This window comes from Lacerta agilis, chromosome 3, assembly GCF_009819535.1.
Source record: "Lacerta agilis isolate rLacAgi1 chromosome 3, rLacAgi1.pri, whole genome shotgun sequence".
NCBI classification, from domain to species: Eukaryota; Metazoa; Chordata; class Lepidosauria; order Squamata; family Lacertidae; genus Lacerta; species Lacerta agilis.
In genome coordinates this window covers 27,583,535-27,606,204 of record NC_046314.1, presented here as the reverse complement: position 1 = coordinate 27,606,204, position 22,670 = coordinate 27,583,535, and the positions used below count along the sequence as shown (strand labels likewise).

The 22,670-nt window shown below is 42.9% G+C and overlaps 1 protein-coding gene across 6 annotated transcripts in view; it reads right to left on the bottom strand.

The window, feature by feature from the left end:
* GREB1 (growth regulating estrogen receptor binding 1) overlaps positions 1-20,071 on the bottom strand; it is an 81,833-nt gene extending 61,762 nt beyond the window's left edge. For 4 of the 6 annotated variants that reach the window (XM_033143119.1, XM_033143118.1, XM_033143112.1 and 1 more), the window contains exons 1-2: positions 19,956-20,071; positions 7,611-7,739 (exon numbers count right to left, since the gene is read on the bottom strand). The gene's annotated coding sequence lies outside the window, so the exon portion shown is untranslated. Of the gene's footprint in view, positions 1-7,610; positions 7,740-9,052; positions 9,214-19,955 lie in introns of all 6 variants that reach the window. The other 2 variants (XM_033143113.1, XM_033143114.1) reach the window with 2 other exon arrangements.
* Positions 20,072-22,670: the final 2,599 nt, after the last annotated feature.

Sequence of the window (22,670 nt, the reverse complement as noted above, 5' to 3'; positions counted from 1 at the left end):
TAATGTATTAAGGCTGCATGCTAGCACATTTATGGGAAGCCAACAGAAATTAGTTCCAAATGATTATGTCTAGGGTCAGGTCAGAATAAATTTTGATCAGGCACACAATGTTAAGCTACAGCATGTTATCAGCATGTTATCAAGTATCAAATATAACAAGCCACTTTATTTGCCTCAAGTCTGTTGTTTCAAACCAAAGGTCTTCCATGCAATTGAATGTTTGTTTATTGTTCGAATGTGCCAAGTGCACTGTTTTATGGGTCTGGGTGGGTTGCAAGGCAAAACAGCGGCAAAAACAACTTTGGAACACTTGTACAAGAACTCCAATTTCCCCTGGACAATTTTCAGGCAACAAAGAAGGAAACATATGATGCAGTGCCCTGATGACTTTTTGTCAGGTTCAGCTCTTGAAATGCTGCATAAACACCTTACATTTAAAGCATATTCCCTGCTCCCATAGAATCCTGGGAACTGTAGTTTTCTAAGAGTATGGGAAATGGTAGCTCTTTGGGGGGAGGGGGTAAAGCACAGTTCCCAGGATTCTTGGGAGCAGGGTGCTTTAAATGTAAGAGTTTGCAGTCCTGAGGGTTACCATGTCAGAGGAGCACAAATGTTCCAGAAATATACTACTTGTATGCATTATCAATTAAATATCTGGCATGTGGCCCCTTTAAGAGAAATGCCACCCACAGAAATGCCAAAGAGAAAAGATACTTAATAGAGCAGGTGTACATGCTATTGAAAGACCTGACTGCAATCACAAGCAAACTGGAAGAAACCAGGCACAAAACAGAGAGAGGCAGGATATTGTCTGCCTTAAAGAAACCATAAATGTGGGGTGGTCTACTGTATTTCTAGAATGATACGATGGAGCTAACAGTAGAAAATGGTCTATTTCTGAAAGGGGAAAGGATTGTGACCTCAAAGGCATTACGGTATGTCCAGAGATATTGCAACGGGTCCATGAAGAAGACCTTGAGATGGAATTGTGCAAATGAAGGCCAAGGGACACCTTCCGCTGACCGAATGCACAAAGACAGGAGATGGTCGGAACCTGTAACACTTGTGCAAAACACACAAAAAACACAAAAAAGAACACATGATAACTAGGGAGGTACCCAGCAGAGCCTGGCAGCAACTGGTTACAGATTTATTTAAACTGGAAAGAAAACGTAACGATCTTAAAGTCGATTTGAAATAACAGAATTGGAAAAACACCTCATTCAGAGCTATAATAACCCACCCAAAGATAGTACTGTCAAGGCATGGCATTTGTGATGAATTATTATCTGTCAACGGACCCCAACATACATCTGAAGAAGTCCGTAAATTTGCAAAAAGGTGGGATGTAAGCTCACACCACCAGCAGCTCACACTACCCACAAATCAATAGTCTAACATATTTTCAGTGGACATTCTGACACATTCCTTTTTTCCATACCCAACACCTGTGCAAAAGGGTGCAAAAAACAACAACAAAACATGCCAATTTTCTCTTTCACATAGCTATGCCCTTCCCTGTTTACAATGACTAACAAATTACCCTCGGGGCCAAAGGAAACATGACATTAATTGCATGGCTGTAATTAATGTGTGTGTGTGGTTTACCCTCAGGGAAGCCTGAGCATCTAGGAGACAGGCTGGGGAGTTTGTCCTCTCCGTGCCATAGCTATTCCCCTTCCAAGACCTGTGAAGCTGCTGCTTGCATTGGAAGGGAAACCCCCATTGGTGACTAATCCAGTCTGGGCCTTAGTTACTTATGTTCCTTCCTTAGTCCCCCATCCCCCCCCCCCCGCAACACACACATTTTTGTTTCTTTGTCAATGTATGTGGGGAGGTTAGATGACACTGCACCAAAGCAAGAATTACCCCACACTTTACAATGCATTTCCCCCATTGCTTTTTTTTAAAAAAAATACAAAAACGCTAAAAGTCCAAACAAAATAAAAAATAAAAAAATCCTACCAGTAGCACCTTAGAGACCAACTAAGTTTGTTCTTGGTATGAGCTTTCGTGTGCATGCACACTTCTTCAGATACCAAGAACAAACTTAGTTGGTCTCTAAGGTGCTACTGGAAGGATTTTTTTATTTTTTATTTTGTTTGGACTTTTAGCGTTTTTGTATTTTTTTTTAAAAAAAGCAATAGACCATGTTCTAGGGAGGTAGGGTATAAACAGCTAGAGCTGTAGAGCCTAATGCCCCAGGATACTACATAAAGCTCAAGTGGTTGAGAGGCCTTGTGATTCATTCTACACCCTGAATCCCCCCCCCCCAAAAAAAGAACAGAAAGAAATATGATTTAAACTTGGGGGGGGGGGAGAAAACACCAACCAACAACCCCACAGGATAAATATATATTTTTGTAAAAATGGTAAAGGACATACTGTTCTGTTTGTGGAAAGGACTTCTTGACCTGTAATGGCTTAGAAAACTGACTGTGGGTTTTGAGGTATGCCTGAGGTTGCCAACCTATTTATTAAAACTTCTGATGAATACACACACAAAAATCATCCAAAGGCAAAAAAAATTGTAAACCCACAAAATGTCTCATCCCTAAATAATACCCTGGGGGGGGGGACAGCAAAGCTCTATATCAATGCTGTGTTTCACATAGATAGCAATCTTTATAATGGCCCTGGAAAATTAGCTTGACTCTTGCCGTAAGGGTAAATTGTGTGGTAGTCAGAATGGGCGGGAATCTGCAGGTTACTGGCTAGCCTAAGGCCACCCACCAAGTGTGAGACTGAGCTAAGGGCATATTTAGGCATGACAGCAGCTGATCTGCCCAAATCACATATAAAGCAGGGTGGGTTTTTTCCAGCCGGAACTCAGCAGAAAGTTCTGGCACTTCTTAGGTGGGCACCATTGCTATTATAAGAGAACAAGGGAGGTGTTCATGGAGAGATCCAAACACCTCTTTTTATAGAAAAATAGCACTGGGTATAACCTAATTTTAGAGCCAATAGGGCACACAGATGGGGTTCACTAAATCTTCCCCTGCCTGTGACTACCCTTCTTGCAGACTGCTCTCATCAAGTCCCTTTTCTCCTCAGTCAAGCTCTCAGAAGTAAGATTGGCTGTAGAGAATAACTTGAGGGGAGAGGTTAAGAGGGTAGTTGAAGAAGAAGAAGAGGAAGAAGAAGAAGAGTTTGGATTTGATATCCCGCTTTATCACTCCCCTTGAGGAGTCTCAAAGCGGCTAACATTCTCCTTTTCCCTTCCTCCCCCACAACAAACACTCTGTGAGTTGAGTGGGGCTGAGAGACTTCAGAGAAGTGTGACTAGCCCAAGGTCACCCAGCAGCTGCGTGTGGAGGAGTGGAGACGCGAACCCGGTTCACCAGATTACGAAACTACCACTCTTAACCACTACACCACACTGGCTCTCTGGAAGGACTGGACTCTCTCACCAGCATGTGCCAAAGGCTCTAAAAGTGAGACTACAGCCCTTATTTTATGCATAAGCATGGCAGACCGTACTGCATGTTATTCTGCCCCTCTACTTGGAACCAAAGTTCCCAAACTCCCCCCACCTCCACAAGGACCCCTTGAAAATAATTTATTTTATTTATTAGATTTATATGCCACCCTTCATTGTAAGATCTCTGGGCAGTTCACAGAATAAAATACAGGTGGGTGGGGTTGCAAAAAATAAATAAAGAGCTTTTGGGAACTTATACACAATGAATTTAAAAAAAAAACTGTTCAAACTAAAGTTTAATAGAAAACACCCTGAAGCCTTCCTATTAGGCATAATGGCACCAGGCATCGCAAGCGAGAAGGGAAGGATCTTTTTGTATGCAACAACGGCAGCGAGGATGCTGATTGCCAGGGGATGGAAAGGAGATAAAACTCCATCAAAAGAGGAATGGCAAGTAAAAACGCTTGAATACATGGAACTAGCATGTATGACGGAAAAGATCAGAGATCGTTCAACCCAAAAGTGCAAAAGGGAATGGGAAATTTATAGACAATATTTAAAAGAACAGTGTCCCCATATAAAAAACTTTAGAATGCTTTGAATAACTCTCGGAACTGATTAAAGTAAAATGAAGTCAAACAAGATTTAATAAGGATAAAGTTTATTGAAAAAGAGAGGCAAGTAATTAAGAAAACAAAGAACCCATATCAAGGAAGTCGGATGTTGGTGGAACATTTTTGTGAATTTGTGATGCATTGTTCTATTGGGGTTTTTGTTTGTTTGTTTGTAAGAGATGTATTGTGCTTCTTTTGTTTTGTTTTTCTTTTTTTCTTTTTTCAAGCTTTTGTTGTGTGTGTAAGTGTTGATTTTAAACCAATAAAGATTAATTTTAAAAAACACAAGTAAATAAGTAAAACAAAACAGCAAAACAAAACCCGCCCCCTTCCCACAGACACATTTAAAAGGCTGTGGAGTATTAATAATCCAGAGGCCTGGTTGAAGAGGAATGTTTTTGTGTGGCGCCTAAAATATATATAATGAAGGCACCAGGAGAACCTGGTGGGTGGGGGGGGGGCACCACAGAGTAGGCTCGTGCACGTGTTGGCACCCTCTGGACTTCAAAAGGAGGAGACACATGAAGAAGGGCCTAAGATGATTACAGCACTGGATAGCTCAGTTGGTTAGAGCATGGTGCTGAGAACACCAAGGCTGCAGGTTCAATCCCTATATGGGACAGCTGCATGTTCCTGTGTTGCAGGGGGTTGATTATAATTCTATGATGAATGCAGAGTATAGGGTGGTTTATATTGGCGAAGGCAAGTACTGTGGTCCTGGGCCATTTAAGGCTTTATATGTCGAAACCAGCACTTTGAATTGGGTCTGGAAACTAATTGGCAGAGGGTCTTGATGGACGCCCTTAATGACTTTCCTGCCTGTTGCAGCGATTGTAATTCCACAGAATTCAAATGGCGGAACACAACATAAGAAATAAAAGAAGCAACAAAAATAGAATTAACAATAGGTACAATATTTAATGTGACCAATGTGCCATCTCTCACCTTCAGCGTCAAATCCACAGACATGTTGTGGATCACATGAATGAAGCTTACAAACTACTGGTGGTCGATGGACAACTGTTTGGGAACCCCTGTAATAGGATATGCAGTTACATAACTAAGGCTGAAAGAGAATCTGCGATATGCCCAAAGCCAGAAAGGAGCCCAAGACTGAGATTTGATACCAATTTTCCTGCATCCAAGTCTCCTATATCTCACCACTGGACAAAACCACCCCCCACCCCAACAGGCACGCCTAGCAATTACATTCAACATGAATATGAAGGTTTTGAAGCTGCAGCAGCAGGCAGCAACAAGCTAATTTTAATTAATTGAAGCGCCAACATGTCCATTTTAATTTATGTGCAGCATCTCTTCTAAACAAAACAGAGATGAAAATTTTACAGCACAATTGTATGTGTGCTTTCTCAGAAGTAAGTCCCACTGCATTCAATGGATCTCACTCCTAGTTAAGTGCATACAGGATTGTAGCCTTAGCATTTATCTTTTTAAAAAGAAAGGATGGCTTGCTCGTGTTGTGATTGCAAAAGAAAGTATGCTGTTTTCTTCTAAGCTATTGTTTTCACTCACAAATTGGCTAATTTAATTAAATCCATATGGTTAATGAATTGAGACAGTGGTGGGAAACCCAAGGCCTTGCAGATGTTGCTGGACTATAATTCCCATTGTCCCTGACAACCATCCTTGGTGGATGAGGCTGATGGGAGTTGGAGTGCATAGTTCTCTCACCAGTGAACCAGAAGTACTTCAGCTGGGTGACAGCCCCGCTTTAAAGGTTTGAGGTGATTGTGATGGTTTAACATTCCACACGTACCACTAAGGTTAGCCAGCTTTTGTATAGTGTGGCAGCCATGGGTGAAAATGTGTGAACAGCACAGCGCGTTGAATGAATTACGCACAGTCTGGCAAGGGACTGGGAGTAACTACTTGAATTGTACGCTCCCAGCCGACTGCATGCTGGGCTCAGGAGCCGGCCAGGCTAAAAAGATGGCAGGAGGACCTGAGGGAAACCTCCCCCTACCCCGCCCGCCACGGATTGGCCAATTTGAATGGATGGATTTGGCAGGAACCTGTGAGCCTCCACAGTGGCAGAGGGGGATGGGGAACAAGCAAAGATGGCACGGCGCATCCAGGAGAGAAAGGAGGCACCTCGTCGCCACTCAACAGGAAGGACGGTAAGCAGCCATTGTGTTCCCTGAGCCGTAAGCAACATGCTGGAGGTTGCTTTTTCTTTATGTTCTGCCTACCAAAAGTGCCTCTTGTCTTAGGCCACATATAATCATAGAATTGTAGAGTTGGAAAGGACCCCAAGGAACATCTAGTCCATCCCCCTGCAATGCAGGAATCTCAGCTAAAGCATCCATGACAGATGGCCATCCAACCTCTCCTTAAAAACCTCCAAGGAAGGTCCTGAGGGAGACTGTTCCACTGTCAAACAGCTCTTACTGTCAGAAAGTTTTTCCTGATATTTAGTCAGAATCTCCTTTCTTGTAACTTTAACCCAATGGTTCAAGTCCTATCCTCGAGAGCAGGAGAAAACATCCACACCATGCATTTAAAACACTGTGGTACCACTTTAAACGGTCATGACTTTCTCCGCAAAGAATTATGGGAGCAGTAGTAGTAGTAGTAATAATAATAATACTTTTATTATTTATGCCCTACCCATCTGGCTGGGTTTCCCCCGCTACTCTGGGTGGCTTACAGCATATATAAAAAATTGTAAAACATCAGACATTTAAAATTTTCCGATACAGGGCTGCCACTATGGGTGCTGAGAGTTGTTAGGAGACCCCCTACATTCCCCTCATACAGCTGCCATTCCCAAAGTTCCCTGTGATAAGGGATTGCTAAATCACTCTGCGAATTGTAGTTCTAGGAGGGGAATAGGGGTTTCCAGAATGTTCTGGGGGAAGCTGTGACTTTTGAAAGTGGTGCCATAGTGATTAAAATGCATGGTGTTAAATGTAACCTTAGTTACGCTCTTGGGTTCTTAAAATAACCAGAGGCCCCAAGGCCAGAACCTCTCTTCATTAATTAAGCAACAAATCCACTATAAGTCCTCCAAGTTCACTGCTGCTTCCTAGGGAAGCCTTTTTAGCAACCGAGAGACATGTTAGGGAAGAACAGCCTCATGGGTATAAGAAATGAGCTTTAAACAGGGGGCGGGGAGAGAGAGAGAGGACAAAAATTACATAAACAGAAGAAAGAACGAAACAGCATTCTGGAGAGACAGCATGTACAGCACAACTTGTTGCCTCACAGACCACAGCTCAGCACCTTGTGTTGTCCATTAGCAGCAGAACTGGCCAGAGAGTTCTAGTATCGAACACAGCAAGAAAATACAGTCTGAAGGGGGTGATTACAGAGCAGGCGCCAAAAGAAAATCATTCCATGAATAAGTGCCGACCTGCTATAGTTTGAGCACAGTTTGAGGCTACGTTAAAGATTAAGTGTCTTACGTTTATCTTTAATGATTAACTATTCATTCATGGTGAATGAACTGCAGTTTTACACAGCAGGCTTTTTTTTTTTTGCCAAGTACGATATTTCAAATCCAACAAAGATGATATCATCGTCACCAGAATGCCAAAGTTAGCAACTTCTCATACCTGAACATGGAATTGAGGCACAGTTCCTTATAGATCCTCCTTATTTTTACAAGGGACTCCATCAAATCCACCACAAAATCATCTGTCCACAGATATGTTCTGCAATTTGTTGGTGCTTTTGTTGTTATCCTATGTAAAAAACAAAAAACAAAAAAAACCATGAGGATCCATGAGGATCTGTACCTTGGGTTAATGCTTTTGTGGTGCTGGCAAGTACCAGATCTACTGTGCAATCTACCAATGTAAGCTTGAATTGGGTGGTGGTTTGGGGAGACCCAATAGCAAAATCGATAGGATGAATTAATTTTGCTGGATCTGACTTTTACTCACATCCCACAGAAAAGAAGAGCATGCAGGTGTTTGTGTGTGTGTGCTGGCATGCGTGCACATGCTGTGAATCTTTCTATCTGCCTTGCAGAGTGTGGATGAGGTCAGGGTGTCCCAGGGGAGGGAAGCTGGGGTGGTGCTCATGGCTCTTTCAAGTTCCTGAATGTGCCCACGGGCTCCCCAAAGTTTGGCAACATCTGGTGCAATACCTCACAAAGCTGAGATGAGAGATGAGCCATCTCTTGGACAGAAGATAGTGAATCATTTTTACACTACTACAACACTAGCCTAACATTGAATTTTGCGGTGCCATGCTGCCAGCAAACAGTGCAACTCATGATAATCACATTGCCAAAAGTAACTGTGCTTGAGGCAACAACTTGAAAGATCTATCAGAGGATTTCCAGGCCAAACCCAACTTTAGTATCGCTGGGTCAGAGCAGCACCATCTGTATCCATGACCTGAAAGGGGCTTTTTTGGCCTTAGGGAAGGGAGTTGAGTATGAGGAAATGCAGCTTGCAATAGCTGTTAGCTCTTGAGCGAGAGCCAAACTAACTTCAGATCACTCCCGTAATTCCTGACTTGTTTAAAATAAATACATAGTTGAAATGCAAAGTGTGGGGTGCTGTGGGATATAGCTGTGTGGTGCCTTCTCAGCATGCCACCTTCACTGGAGTGGTGCAGACCTCTGCTAAACCATTTACAAATGGAGAACCTTTGCTTTTTCTGTAAACTCTGATCACTGAATGCCACAAAAGCTATACACTGTTCCCCCAGCTTATATTTTCACAAATGCAGAGGTAGTTTTGCTGGCTGATACAAATGTTCTTTATCTGCTCTTTATCAAGCACACAATACTTTCAGTTTCCCCCACCACTGTTTCTTCTCCCCCCCCCCACCTCCACCCCCTCCCCCTCCCCGAAAAGAGGCCAATTACATGGCGGGGGGAGGGGGGCGAAGGATGGAGTTAGATAACAGTGTTTTGCTGTTGCTTTGATGTCCACAGGCATCATCCTCAGCTACTGACCAATGAAAACAAAAGAAGGCTCTCTGGGCTGCTGCAACTCCCAGCTATTCTTCTCAGCACCTTTTGATATCCCAAAGGGTCCCATACCCTGACCTTTGCTCTCCCTCACAAAGATCTCATTGGAAGAGTTGTCAGCCATGTCAAAAATTCTTTCCAAATTCAGCTATTCAGCAAATGATTTCTTTACTTTTCCCATCACGCCATTCTCTTTTAATGTACTCCTCAAGACTCAAAATGCACCTTCCTTCCTACAAGGGAGAGAACCTGTTTTGGACACATAGCAAACCATTGATGGATGCTTGATTTAAGAGTTTCTAATTTATGCAGGATTTCTTTCTCACTGACACATGCATTCATCATGTCTTTCTTCTCGGTGAGAGACCACCATCGGCCATACTCACATTATGCATTCTAACTTCCTGGGATATATTTCTCGATTGCTCCATACAGCTGCTTTAATTCACCCGCGCGGGGTGGGGATTCTCAAAGAGGAGAATAATATCTGCAGCTGTTGTGTAATCCCCAGAGGATAAATTACCAGAGCAATAGCCTTGGGCAGGAAGGCTGTCAGCATACTGACCCATGAGGTGGGGGCTAAAAGGAGTTCCAGTCTTTTGCCCCGAAAACACTGTTGTGGTTTCCCATCTGTGACAACTGACCACTCCTATTTATAAATCTGAGGTTGGGGCGGGGGCCGCAGCTAGTCTTGAGACGAGACTTAGGTGACGAGGAACTGGACTATGGCTCTTCAAGACTCTCCCTGAAGGATGTCTTGGGGACACAAAAGGAGAGGAAGATCCAATTAACCTTGACTCTGAGAGGCAGTGTGGTATGCTGGAGCATGTGTTTGAACTTGGAGCAGAGAGATCTGAATTCAAATCTCCCCTTGGCTCCTCTGCTGACCTTGGACTAGGCGCTAACATGCAGCCTGACCTACCGGTATTTCACATGGTTGTTGCATAGTTTAAAAGGTGTCAGCTCATGCAAGCTGCTTTGAGCTTCTTGTCGAAAGGAAGAGCTATAAATCAGGGATGTTGCTAGACTACAGCTCTCATCATTCCTGGCAATGCTGGCTGGGGATGATGGAAGTTGGAGCCCAGCAACATCCGGAAGGCTGCAGATTCCCTGGCCCTGGTATAAATAAACAAACAGTCCGCCATCCCTTCCACCCAAGTTACCAGAATCTGGAAAGACTGAGATTCAAGCAAAGAGCAGATGTGGTCTAGGGAGAAGATGCTCAGTAAGGAAAACAGCACAGATGGAAATGGTTAGCCAATAAAATAGTCCTGATCTGAATCCCGATCTCATAGTTGGCATACATTTTTTTTTTCAAAAAACAAAAACATGAGAGATCCTGTTCATTGGTCTAATATGGTTTTGGGGGGACAATAAGGACAAGAGTTACTCAGTTCTGCATTTATTCCATTTTATGACTTTATGCTTTAACTCAACAGTTCATAAAGTTTGATTCTCCAAAGTTCTTCATTTTTTAAAAAAAGTTTTAAATACCAGCAACTCGTAGCGGCTACCTTTTCCCATGCAGACTAAGATGAGTTTCAATAAATTCCAAGGAAGCCCTGCTGGTGGTTTATCAACCAGTGGCTTATAGCTTAGTTACAAGAGGGAGGAGGCCTTTTTCAGTGATAACACCCACCCCCTGGAATGCCCTCCCTTCTTAGGGTAATGTGTAAGGCAGAGACAGTAATGACCTCTAAAAGCCTCTTAGAAATGCATATATTTGCCCAAGTTTTCTTGGATTCTTAATTTTATATTTCTTTTGTTTTTGTATACTGGTGAGTTTTATTTGTGATACATAATTGTTTGGTTGTTAATTTGTTATATTTTGGGTTTTTTACTGTAAACTGTGTAGAGATTTTTTTATTATACTGTAACATTTTTAATAAATAAATAAATCCCCCCCCCACACACACACACTTTAGATTTCAGCATGGTAAAGTCATCACAATTGAATCTCTTCTCCTTGTTCAGTGATAATTTAATCAAATGCACCCCCATGTGGTAACATCTGAGATTTATTATTATTAATAATAATAATTAAACTTCTATACCCCCCTTCATCTGAAGATCTCCGGGTGGCTTACAGTATAAACAGTACACAAAAATACATGCCATAATAACAAACAAAAACAAGTTTGGAGTTCTAAAATACTGGGAGATGTTCTGCTTATTTTAGCAAAGGACATGAGGTAACTGTAAGAAGCAGAATGGTTTTGCTAAATTACAACAGGCTGGTCCATTTCCATTCCTAGAACTGGATTAAGGAGTTGTGGGTAATATAGCAATTAAGAAACATTTTCCATAGACCCTGGAAAGAAAGTCAGGGTCATGAGTTTATAACAGCTCTCCAGTGGTTCAAGCAGAAGTCTCTCTAAGCTCTACTACTTGAAATTATTTAACTGGAGAGAGTGGGTTGACCTTGGATTACTATGCATGGAAAGCACATAACCTACCATTGAGTCATTCCTATAATTTCTCTCACTGGGCCACCTGAAGTCTGCTGGGCTCAGCAACACCTCTCACCCTGGGCTTTTTTCTCACCCAAGTATCCGATTTTTATAAAATATTAAAAATTGGACCTCTGCTGCAGAATCTGCAATCTGCAGGGCATGGATCAGACCCTCTCTAACCACCTCCCCACAACTTGGTGCTCCACCGGATGCCTTTCTGGCAGCCCTGGGGAACACCCAACAAGTGTCCTTTAGATATTATTATTATTATTATTATTATTATTATTATTATTATTATTATTATTATTATTATTATTATTATTCAACAATGTGCTTAGGAGATTGTTCCATCAGCACAAGCATTTGTGTTTGTCCAACAGAAGGATCTCCTCTCTCTGCCTGTGTGCTGTTCTGGGGGTTATCCTGACCCACTGGCGCAGATCTGAGGAGGGCGCTTGTGGAATTTTTTTGTGCTGCCTCCCATTAGTACAATGAGTTTGTTGAATACAGCCCAAAATCAACAGAAACACAGAAACTTTGTTAAACAAACAAAACAAAACAAGTACCGGTATATGCTATTTTGATATTGGGTTCTTATTTCAGTTTACATTTCAATAATACCGAACTCCCAATAATTTATATTGTTGATTTCATCCTGTACCTTGTTGTTCCAATACAAAATGATGACTGAACACTTTTCAATAAAGCTTTTGTTCTCCTTCTCTGATTCTAATAATATTTGTGAGTTTTAGCATGTATGCTACAGCTGCATCTCAAATCTTTATCATCAAATTCCTAAATGATGGAGGACTCTTCTATTTCCATTTTTTGGTTAACCACCATTCTGGCCACTTTTAGCTGGTGGATAATTATTCCCCACTCTCTCTTCAAACACTCAGGTTTAGACATTACCAAATAAAATAACTATACTCTCCAACTAAGGTAAAAGTAAGGTGAAGATCCAGTCAAAGGTGACTATGGGGTGCGGTGCTCATCTCACTTTTCAGGCCAAGGGAGCCAGTGTTTGTCCACAGACAGCTTTCCAGGTCATATGGCCAGCATGACTAAATCTAGTACAATGGGACACCGTGATGAGTGCCAGAGCACATGGAAACACCGTTTACCTTCCCGCCGCAGTGGTACCTATTCATCTACTTGTACTGGTGTGCTTTTGAACTGCTAGGTTGGCAGGAGCTGGGAGAGAGCAACGGAAGCTCACCACCGTTGCGTGGATTCGAACCGCCAATCTACTGACTGGCAGGCCCAAGAGACTCAGTGGTTTAGACCACAGCGGCACCCATTTCCCTACTGTCGAACTATATCCAACTAAATCCTACTGTCCAACTATATCCTGCCATCTCCCAATAGGATTTAATATTCACACAAACCCTCTCAAATACCTGCTCTTGCACCTCTACACCCCCAGCACGTGTCTTCTACTTTTGGATATACTGTATGTGACTTAATCCCTGAGGTCTTTAATACCAACTAAGTTTAGGTTTTTAAAAACAAAACTGTTTTTAAAACATAAGCATTTTCCCCATAAGGAACTGCCTCCCTACATCCAGTTCCAAGAAGCTTCTGGTCTCTCAACATTTAAACTCCCTCTCCCGTTGTTTATTTATATGCCTGTGAAATGTGGAAGTGAAAATGACAGTGCGAAGTAGCAATCCCATCCCGATATCCTGCCCTGCAGGCAGTGGTTATAACACTCCAGAGCTTATAGAGGATTGTGCAAACAAAACAGAACTGCAGTTGAGGGAGCTCTTTGTAAGGCTGTGTGGACAAGCCATTACACTACAAATTCAGGACTTCATTCTCGTTCAAAGCAGTGCTACTTTTCTCCAGATTCCCAGATCTTGGAACCATGCAGACTAGATTTCCCCCTAGTCAGTTTTAAACTGGCTGCATTGCTTCCCATGAGTTTAACTTAAATCAACTTCTGTCTTAGCAAGTGGGCAATTTTGAGTTTGCGTACACATAAAGTTAGAATACGCAATCAGCAATGGTCATAAGGTATTGCCGCCATTCAACCATATGTTGGCATTGAGAATAGACAGCCACTCTGTGCAGATGGTTACTTCATTCCTGTGTATTTCTCCAATGATCTAGCATTACTTTAAGCTGACTATTTATTGAATGCCAGCCTGTACAAATAATACTGGCCAACCACAGTCTTGTGTTTGAAAGAATGCTCTTCCAGGTCAAAAGGAAAGGGGGCATATTTTAGAGCTTCTCTGTAGTTTATAACCCTTTGGACTAAATCACTCCACATCTTTGGGCTGACAAAGATTTAGAGTTTCTTGAAGACAATGGCTTCAATCCATTGCAAAGTTATGCACACTTAAGCCCCAAGGATTAAGCACATATTACTGAGCCCCGGGTTCCTGCCTTTTTCCTTCCCAGGCTATGAAGACAGCTCTTTTAACCCCTTCATTGTAGCCAAATCACTGTTTTTGCTCATCTCACCAACACTGCTCGTTTGGAAGTATTTCTATACTCTCGACACACTAAATTCTCGAAGAGCAACCACTTTAATCCGCTGCAGCAAACCCAACAAATAAAGACTTGTGGCATCTTGAAGACAAATGTGCATATGAAGAAACAAGTCATCATAGGGGTTCCCACTGTTGCAGAACGAAAGAAGCAAAGAATCTTGCTGCACCTTCAGAACAAAGAAAATTATTGTGGCATAAGCTTTTGCAACCTCATAGTCCAGTTCAACCAATGCAACAGGCCCTTTCGCTTAAAAAGAAAAAAAGAAAAAAGGCTTGCTACAATAAATACACTAGTCTTTAAAGTGTCACAAGTCTCCTGATTTGTTGGGTTGTAACACCCTCACACTTTTTTTTAAGGAACCTTTTGTAAGGTAATGATCAGGGGATGAAATTCTAAACACAATGACCTGGAAGGAAGCACCACTGAAACCAGTAGGCTTTACGTCTTAGCAACACACTGTTAATATGCTTTCATTTTGCTCCGATTACACTTTGACTGTTTATCATGTTGTGTTTGAGTGTTTCACTTTCTTTTACACCATGCTGATAGTGGAAGCTGAATATCAACTATCAGACTATAGCAGGGCCACTCCAGTGGTGGTGGAGCAGTGGTAGAAATACACTGGAACATCCACAAGTCATTTTGCTTTACTGTATTGGTTGTTCGGCAATGCTTCCACAAAGTTACCTCATTATTGCCATCTAGAGGGGCACTCCTGCACTACAGTGCAGTAAAAGCAGGACCAAAAAACAAACCCTGAACATTTGTGGTATAAAAGGTTATAGGATTTCAGTAGGAAGTTACAGGGCATGTACTAAATAATAATAATACTTTTTAAATTTATATCCCACCCATCTGGCTGAGTTTCCCCATCCATTCTGAGCAGCTTACAACATATAAAATACAACAAAACATCAAACATTAAAAAACAATATATTCTATACAAGCAACAAAGAAACCAATAAGCAATAAAAACCAGTAACAATAATAACAATAATAATAGTTTACAGTTATGCCCAAATTAAAGTAACCGCCAACCCCAACTAAACATTTAACCAGCACCAATCCAACAAAAATGAAACAGGGGAACGAAAATTAGAACATTATAAAAACACTTTAAGTCCACATTTTAAAAACACTATAAGTCCACACAAAATCCAAAAATTTTGCAGACACATGGCATTTTGAAAAGGGGATCATAAAACCATGAGCACAAATAATCAAGAATGCCCAATAGAAAGGATGTCTGAAGGGGCCTGTAATCTCAGGGAAGAAACTGGGAACACACCAGTGGGAAAGGGCATAGGATTAATTCTACACTACACTACCATTCAAAAAGCATGTTTTCAAAACAATGCTCCTTAACGAAAAGCTGGAATAGCCAATCATATGCCAAGGAGAAAACTAACAGCTGACCAAAAATGAAGGGAAAGATCCACTCAGAGTTTCTCTTATGCAAAGCCCCACTGAACTGCACTGAAGCTGTACAACAGAATATACCTCATGTAGGTTTCATTCACAATATGGGGACTGCACAGAGAAACGTCCTGGTGAATTGGGCTCTCAGATTCAAAGGTATTTTGTCTGTTTTAGAAGTACAACTTTTGAAATGTAACAATACTGGAGAAAGGGCCGTCTTAAGGAGATCGGCCGCCATGGCGCAATGATCCCTCCGGCGCCCCCGGCTTACCGCCTCTCCGGCGCTTCCCGCTCACGCTTGCCGCCCCTCGGGAGGGGGGTGGGCGAGCGGGGGATGAGGGCCGTGGCGCTGGAGGGTCGCAAGGGGCGGGGGCTTTCTCTCTCTCCTCCGCCTCCCACTTTTTACCTCGCAACACAAAAGGCCTGCCCCCTTCCCTGCTGCCTGCAATTAGATAGAGGGAAGAACGGAGGGCGGGAGGGTGGCTTTCTTCTCTGCGTGCATGCAGTGAGAGGAAAGGTGGGTGGGAGATCCTGAGCCTCTCCCACCCAGCGTCGCAGCCTGAGGGTTTATGGCTTCACCCGTCGGGAAAGGAGGGAGCAGCAGCAGCGCCCCAGCCATCGCGCCTGCTGCAACCGAGCTATGCCGAGACCTGTTGACTGCGGCGATGAGCAGCTCCAAGCGGAGGGATCCCGACGGCAACCCAGCCATTCGTCGCTGAAGCGGACCTGCCCGACGCCTCCTGCGCCGCTCTGCATCTCCTGGGCAGACGGGCCATAGGGGAGCTCCTCCTTGCCTGGCTGCGTTCACCTTGCCAGGGTAAAGGGGGCAGGTGGAGGCCACCGGCGGGGCCGCGCGGCTCCCCCCCCCGCTTGCTGCGCTCAAAGAGGGGGCTGGGCGGCTGGGGAGCAGCCCGCTGGGGAGCAGCATGGGCGGCAGCGGCTGTGCCACCGGCACACAAGCGTGCGAGCACCCACCCGCCCGTGGGGTTGGGTTGGGGAGGGGGCACCCGGTATCACGGCGGGCTCGCGGGGGCACCACCAGCCCCAATGGACGAGACGGCCCTGACTGGAGATTACTTTTACTTGGCTCTTGATGCCATTGACTGGATAATAGCATGGCAGCAAGTGGTTTCTTAGTTTAGGAATAATGAAAACCATCAGAACCCCCAAGTTCTCTCAATAAGTCAAATGGTTTGGGAAATCAGTTTAAAATGGGCAACATGGGCCATATCATTCCAAATCTGAGCCTTCTGTACTTTCTAGCTATTAGCCTGTGAGCCTAATTCAAGGTGCCGGTTAATATCTTTTATGGTGTAGTCATCTGCTACTAAGTTCCACTGACTTTAAAAGGACACACCTGCAGATAAGCGTGCACAGAATTGCAGTATAGCCCCTGCAGGGCCGGCCCAAGACATTTTGGCACCTGAGGCAAACCACAAAATGGCGTCCCCTCTCCAGCAAGGGATGTAGGTGTGAGTGAGACCTACACCAGGAACAAGAGAGGAATAAAGATCATCAGGATTTGCATCCTGCGACCTGAGGCAGTAGCCTCACCTTGCCTCATAAGTGAGCCGGCCGTGAGCATAACATAGAAAAGTCTTAAGATCTGTGAATACAACCTTGCTCTATGCACTCCTTTTTATTTAAGTAAATTAGATTAGTTGGGCACAGATACGGATGGGTGGACCTGTCCATTTTGTTGGGCACAGATTAGTTGGGCACAGATACGGATGGGTGGACCTGTCCATTTTGTTTTTCTCTGTTTCTCATTTTCTAATCTTAGATTCAGTTTTCCACATTTCTACATCAATTTGCAACTTCTTTTAAGGTCCTCATGAAAATTCATCAGTATTTTGCTGTGAATTTCTCCTATTATCTGCATGTTTGACTAATATACACATTTTTACAAAGCATTTTCCTCCAATATAACACATTTTTGTATGCTATTTTCACTAGTATATGCCAATTTATGCACATTTTACCCTGGCATGTACATTTTTGTACACCTTACTTAGCTAGAAAACTGCATTGCAAAATTCAGAGATTTGCAAATTTCAAAGGATGGCTATGTTTCACAAGTATTGCTTCAGAAAGTGCAAATTAGGTAGACTCACCTTTAATTGCGAAATGAATCAAATTTCACCCCATCCCTAGATACAAAGTAGGATATTTCCTGCTGCTACACCTACATTATAGAAACTATCACTAGGGGAATGTTTCTCTGTTAGCTCTTCTTTCCATCAGGAGAACAGATTTTCCCTTCAGAGAGTTTTTAATCACTAAAAAGTGGCTCAGTCAGGTTCGATTCTGCTGTTTGCTTTTATAATTTTAGATGGTATTTTTTCTTACAGGGCATCTGTCTTCATTTTAGAACAAGGTACTGCTGTTTGAATGCCACTTAGTGCATAATTGCATAAAAAGCAAAGAATATATAGTATCACAAACACTAATACGGTAGAAATGGTCCTTATTGTAAAAAATAAAGTGAGGAAAAGTATTTTAAAGTATCAAGTGGACTGCAGATACTTTATTTTTTAAGCCTGCATGTCTAAATACAGAATCACATAATAAAACAAAAATAAGAGTCTATAGGAAACCAACAACAATGAATTGTGCCCATCTGATGCAAGAATGCTAGACTCAAATGTGAATACAGCCTTAAGTTGAAGTATTTGGATTTAAACAATAATGATAAAATGTCCAATCTAAATGCACTTCTAATGTGAGCCAAAGTAGTTTACTATCAGACTTGGGCCAGACATATCTAAATCTAAATCTCTGTTTAGTCTGTCAGCATCTCTTAGCCCAACTTCCCTGTTTAGTCTGTCAGCATCTCTTAGCCCAACTTCCCTTATAAAATAAAGCTTATACCATCACGTGTAATAAATAATTACGAGCATGCACCTTCAAACAATGGGACAATGGCAATAAGACTAAGAATTCAGCCTTCATTAATAGGGCTCCCTTTATAGCTGACCTGACTGCAAGGCAGTATTACAACTGAACGATTGTACAAACCAGGTTACTCTCAATGTGAGCTTTTTCTGTGTCTATGTTCATGGAACACTCTGTATGAAAGCAGAGAAGTAACAGAAGACCGCAGTTAGCTGTTGAAGGATATCCTAAATTATTCCATTCTCTGTTTCTTACTGTGTTTTATCATTAAAACAATATGCATGATTCTAAGTAAAGCAAGTTAGAGTGTGAGTCAGGAAAATAAATCAGGATTCTGAGAATGCCCTTGAATTTCTTGCACTGATTACAAAGCTAAAGCCAGGGGTGGGTGTCAGAGAAACTCCCCCCCCCCACCTCTATTAACTCTGAGTAAACAAAGAGTAAGAGTGCCTTGCCTTAGTTGTAAAATAGAGGATTTGCTCTTGCCCCACATGCATTCAAAACTCCCACTGGTTTCATCAAAATGAGGGAAGGGGCAAAAGTCCAAAGGGGTAGTGCAGTTACACACTGCAGTTAATATTAATGCAATCAAGAAATGTAAAAGTCTGGATGTGTCAGTGTGGACTTGTCACAAATTAAGTGGTTTCCCTATTCTAGGAATGTTCACAGATGAATGGAAAGGAGTGACAGTGAAATAGACCAACATCCAATCTGACACTAATTACACACACGCATTAACAGCAGTTGCTGTGGATTTCTTTCTCCTTTATAACAAAAAAACACAAAAGTGGGGGGTGGAGTGGAAAGAATCAGCCGCTTTATCTACACCCAAAGCTACTCAGCGCAGGGTCTCCAGCAATCTGCTCCCTAAAACTCAGCAGCCATTTACCACTTTACTGCGCTCAATTTCCTTGGAAGTTTTGATTTCCCCACCATTTCCTTAAAAGTTTTGTTTCAGGAGGGGGATGGGGGCAGGTTGGAATCTGGGCTGAGAGAGGAGAACTCAGTTCATTCAAAGAAAAAGAAAAACATTACAAAAGGGAACATAGATTTATGTTCCAGGTTCCCCATGCCCCAGGTTACGCACTTCAATTTCATCAATAAAACTGCAAGGACCACTTTGTAAGACAAGAAAGGTTCATCTAGTTCATTTTACAGTCTCTCCCCACACCCCTTATTCTTTCTAGGTTGCAGAGTATAAGATCTACACACACACACACACACACACACACAATGTGCACAGGCATCCAGAAACACTGGCTCTCTGCCCCAAAGAGCTTACACTGAATATACGGCAACACAACATGAGCAAACAAAACCCATTGTAAAAGTCAAGGTTCTACCATACAGCTAAGATACTCATTTTCCTTCTGTGGGTCCAAAATCACTGGATAGCAATGGTATTTTCTTTCTCTCTCTGGGGCAGTGCTTCAGATGCTAACCCTACCCTCTTTTGATGCTGATTTCAGACCTGGATGCCCCCCTCCCTTCTTACATGGCTTCTGCTCATGTCTCTATCTCCCTCCCCCTGCCCACCCCCAGTTCTGTTCAAGGGAATGGAATTCAACCTTCTCTCCTTCCTGGGTATTCTGAGTGGTTCCTACCTTCCACTTAGTGACTCTTACTTTTCCTTTCCTTCCTTAAGATTTGCAAAGTGGAAAAGAATTCTGAAAGGGGAGACGGTGGGAGGGGAGAAAAAGAAATCTTACCTCTGAGGCTCCCTTTGTTGCTTGGAAGCAGGCAGGAATGACAATTAGGGAAGCATTCACCTCCTTTTACTGCTAGCAGCGTGCTCTAAAGAAAAGGATAGGGATGCTGCTCTGTGTCTCCTCCCTCTTCTCCCTGTCCCACCCTCCTCCTCCTCCTCCTCCTCCTCCTCCTCCTCCTCCTCTCATGCTCCCTCCCATCCATAGCCTGAAAGACAGCTCTCGTTGACCTCCTGCTTCAAGTCACTTTTCACCATTGACCTCCTGCATCAAAGTCTCCTCTCCTCTCCTCTCTTGCCTATTGAAGTTGCAGCTCCTAGCTAGCTCACTTTCTGTCTCCCCATATTCTACAGCACCGGTGGACAGGACAAGAGGCAGATCTGGAGCTACTGGGAGATTTCTGGGTGAGATGCAGTAGACAGGCACAGTTTCTTATTCTCAAGAATTAGGCTACTGGGAAATAGAACAAGAGGAGGAGAACAGAAGTGGATTTTGTGTGTGGAAGCCCTTGTGATACCTGGTTCCGATACCGATCAGAAATTCCTGGGTACAGCATGTGCTTGGAGGCACCCTGTTCCTTCATTCTTAGCATATTATCTCCCCAGCCACGCCGCTATCTTGCACCTGGCTTCAGTTGGCCAACCTAGTAAAATAACGAAGTAGTTTTAATAAAAAAAAATAACAAAGTAGATCCCACAAGCCTAAAGTCTGCCCATGCCTCTTCTTCACCACCACTGGAACGGCAACACACACCACAATCTAAGCATGCCTATCCTGCGTTATTTATTCACATAACCACTTTTAGATCTTACACCAGTGTGTGCAATCCTTTATCAATTGATGGATTATTTCCTAACCCACCACTCACCTTGTACAAACTGACTGCTCCTGTTCCAATACAGCCATGGGGCATTCACCACCAGATACATGTGCCATGTGATGAAACTCATTCCATTCATTCAGTGGACACCAGCTGGATCTCACTCCATTTGCCTATGCAATCCATATAGATAAAGTTAGCTTCGCTTGAAACAGATGAACAGCTTGGTTTTGTGAATCTATTCCATTCCCCACGTCTTGTTTTCTGGCTACGGCTCCAACTTAACTGTCAGAGACTGGCTGGACACTGAGGAGTGGTGGTTAGATTCTGATGAGTGGGCACTGGGAGGAGAGGGATGGAGACTGACTTGAAGGGATCTGTGCTCTGGGGGAGCCTGTAACAGGTAGGAGATGAGTGTCAGAGGCAGGGGGAACTGAAGGATTGGAGAATGAAGAACAGGTACAGGAGGATGGAGAGATAAGTCAGACTGGCATAGAGTCAAGGGCTTCCACACCTCCTCCTGCTCCTGTTCCTGCCCCCACCTCTCCTGCTCCACAATCTCCCAGGACCCATCTGCTTCCCATCTGTTTCCAAGTACCATTTCAGGTGCCATTGATCTAGAAAAATCCTATATAGTTGGGGACCAGTATACCTCAAGGAATACCTAACCCAATAGAAACCTGCATGGGCTTCAAGCTCTGCTTATGGGGCCACCACCTGCTGACATGAGAGGAATGGATCTGTTCTGCAGTGGCTTTGTCTCTGGAATGCCCTCCTGGTTTCAGAACATCCAGTAACTACACTGCTGAATTTCTGGCACTAGGTAAAAACACTTGCTTGTTTACCCAGGCAATTTAATCCAGGTTGTGAGTTGGACTGCTGCTGATCTTGACATTTGCCTTCAGCTGAAATCTTAGTTGGTTTTAATCTGCTGGACTCTTACATACTGCAGGGTTGTTTTAAAGTTATATATTCTATCTTCTGCAGTATTGCTGTTAGCTAGTTCAGTTTCTTGGATTTTTATTTCACAATTCCCGTGTAGTGCTTGGGAAGTTCATTTTAAAACTGAACTACCGGTAATTCTAGTTCAAGACACCCTGTCCAAAAAGGATCTAGCTCCAGTTCCAGTTTGTAAAAATGTGTATCTTCTGCATTCACTGAAAGCTGTTTAATGCAGATGCCAGGCATGCCTGTGTGATCATGTCTACATCACATATTTAAAGCACCTGCCTTCACCCAAAGAATTCTGGGAACTGTGGTTTAACCATGGCAGTTACAATTCTCAGCACCCTTAACAAACTACTCAAGATACACAAACTCAGGATTAGATTAATTTTAAGGGGAAGAGAATTCCAAGGATCAATACAGCTTGTTGTAAGCTGCATCAAGAGGAAGGATAACAGACACACTTTTTAAAAAGAAAGAAAGAAAGAAAGGAAAGAAAGAAAGAAAGAATATACCGCTCCTGTGAGAAGTTATTTTTCACCTACCAAGCTTCCATGCCAGATGTCTTTCTAAATGAAGAGCTGTTTTACATCCTGACAACTCTGTTTAAAAGGATTCCACCAGCCCCCACCAGGTTGCAGCACGTGGTTACTCTCCTCAGAAACATTGTGTAGGGAGATGAATTATATGAATTTCTCCCCAAGCATGACAAGAGTTTGGAAATTAAGACAGTGAAATCAGATGCACACATCTGTTAATGAGCTTTTTTTTTTTAATCACTAGAGTGCAACTGTCCTTAAGGCTGCTCCCATTCCAATTAGTGTGTGTGCATGTATGTACATCTAGAGTGATTAAAAAAGGAACTTGTGTATATATTTGTATGGCTTTTAATAGGCAAATCCTGAAACTTAGACATTGCCATGGATTCTCTAGTACAGTACCACTGTATTCGC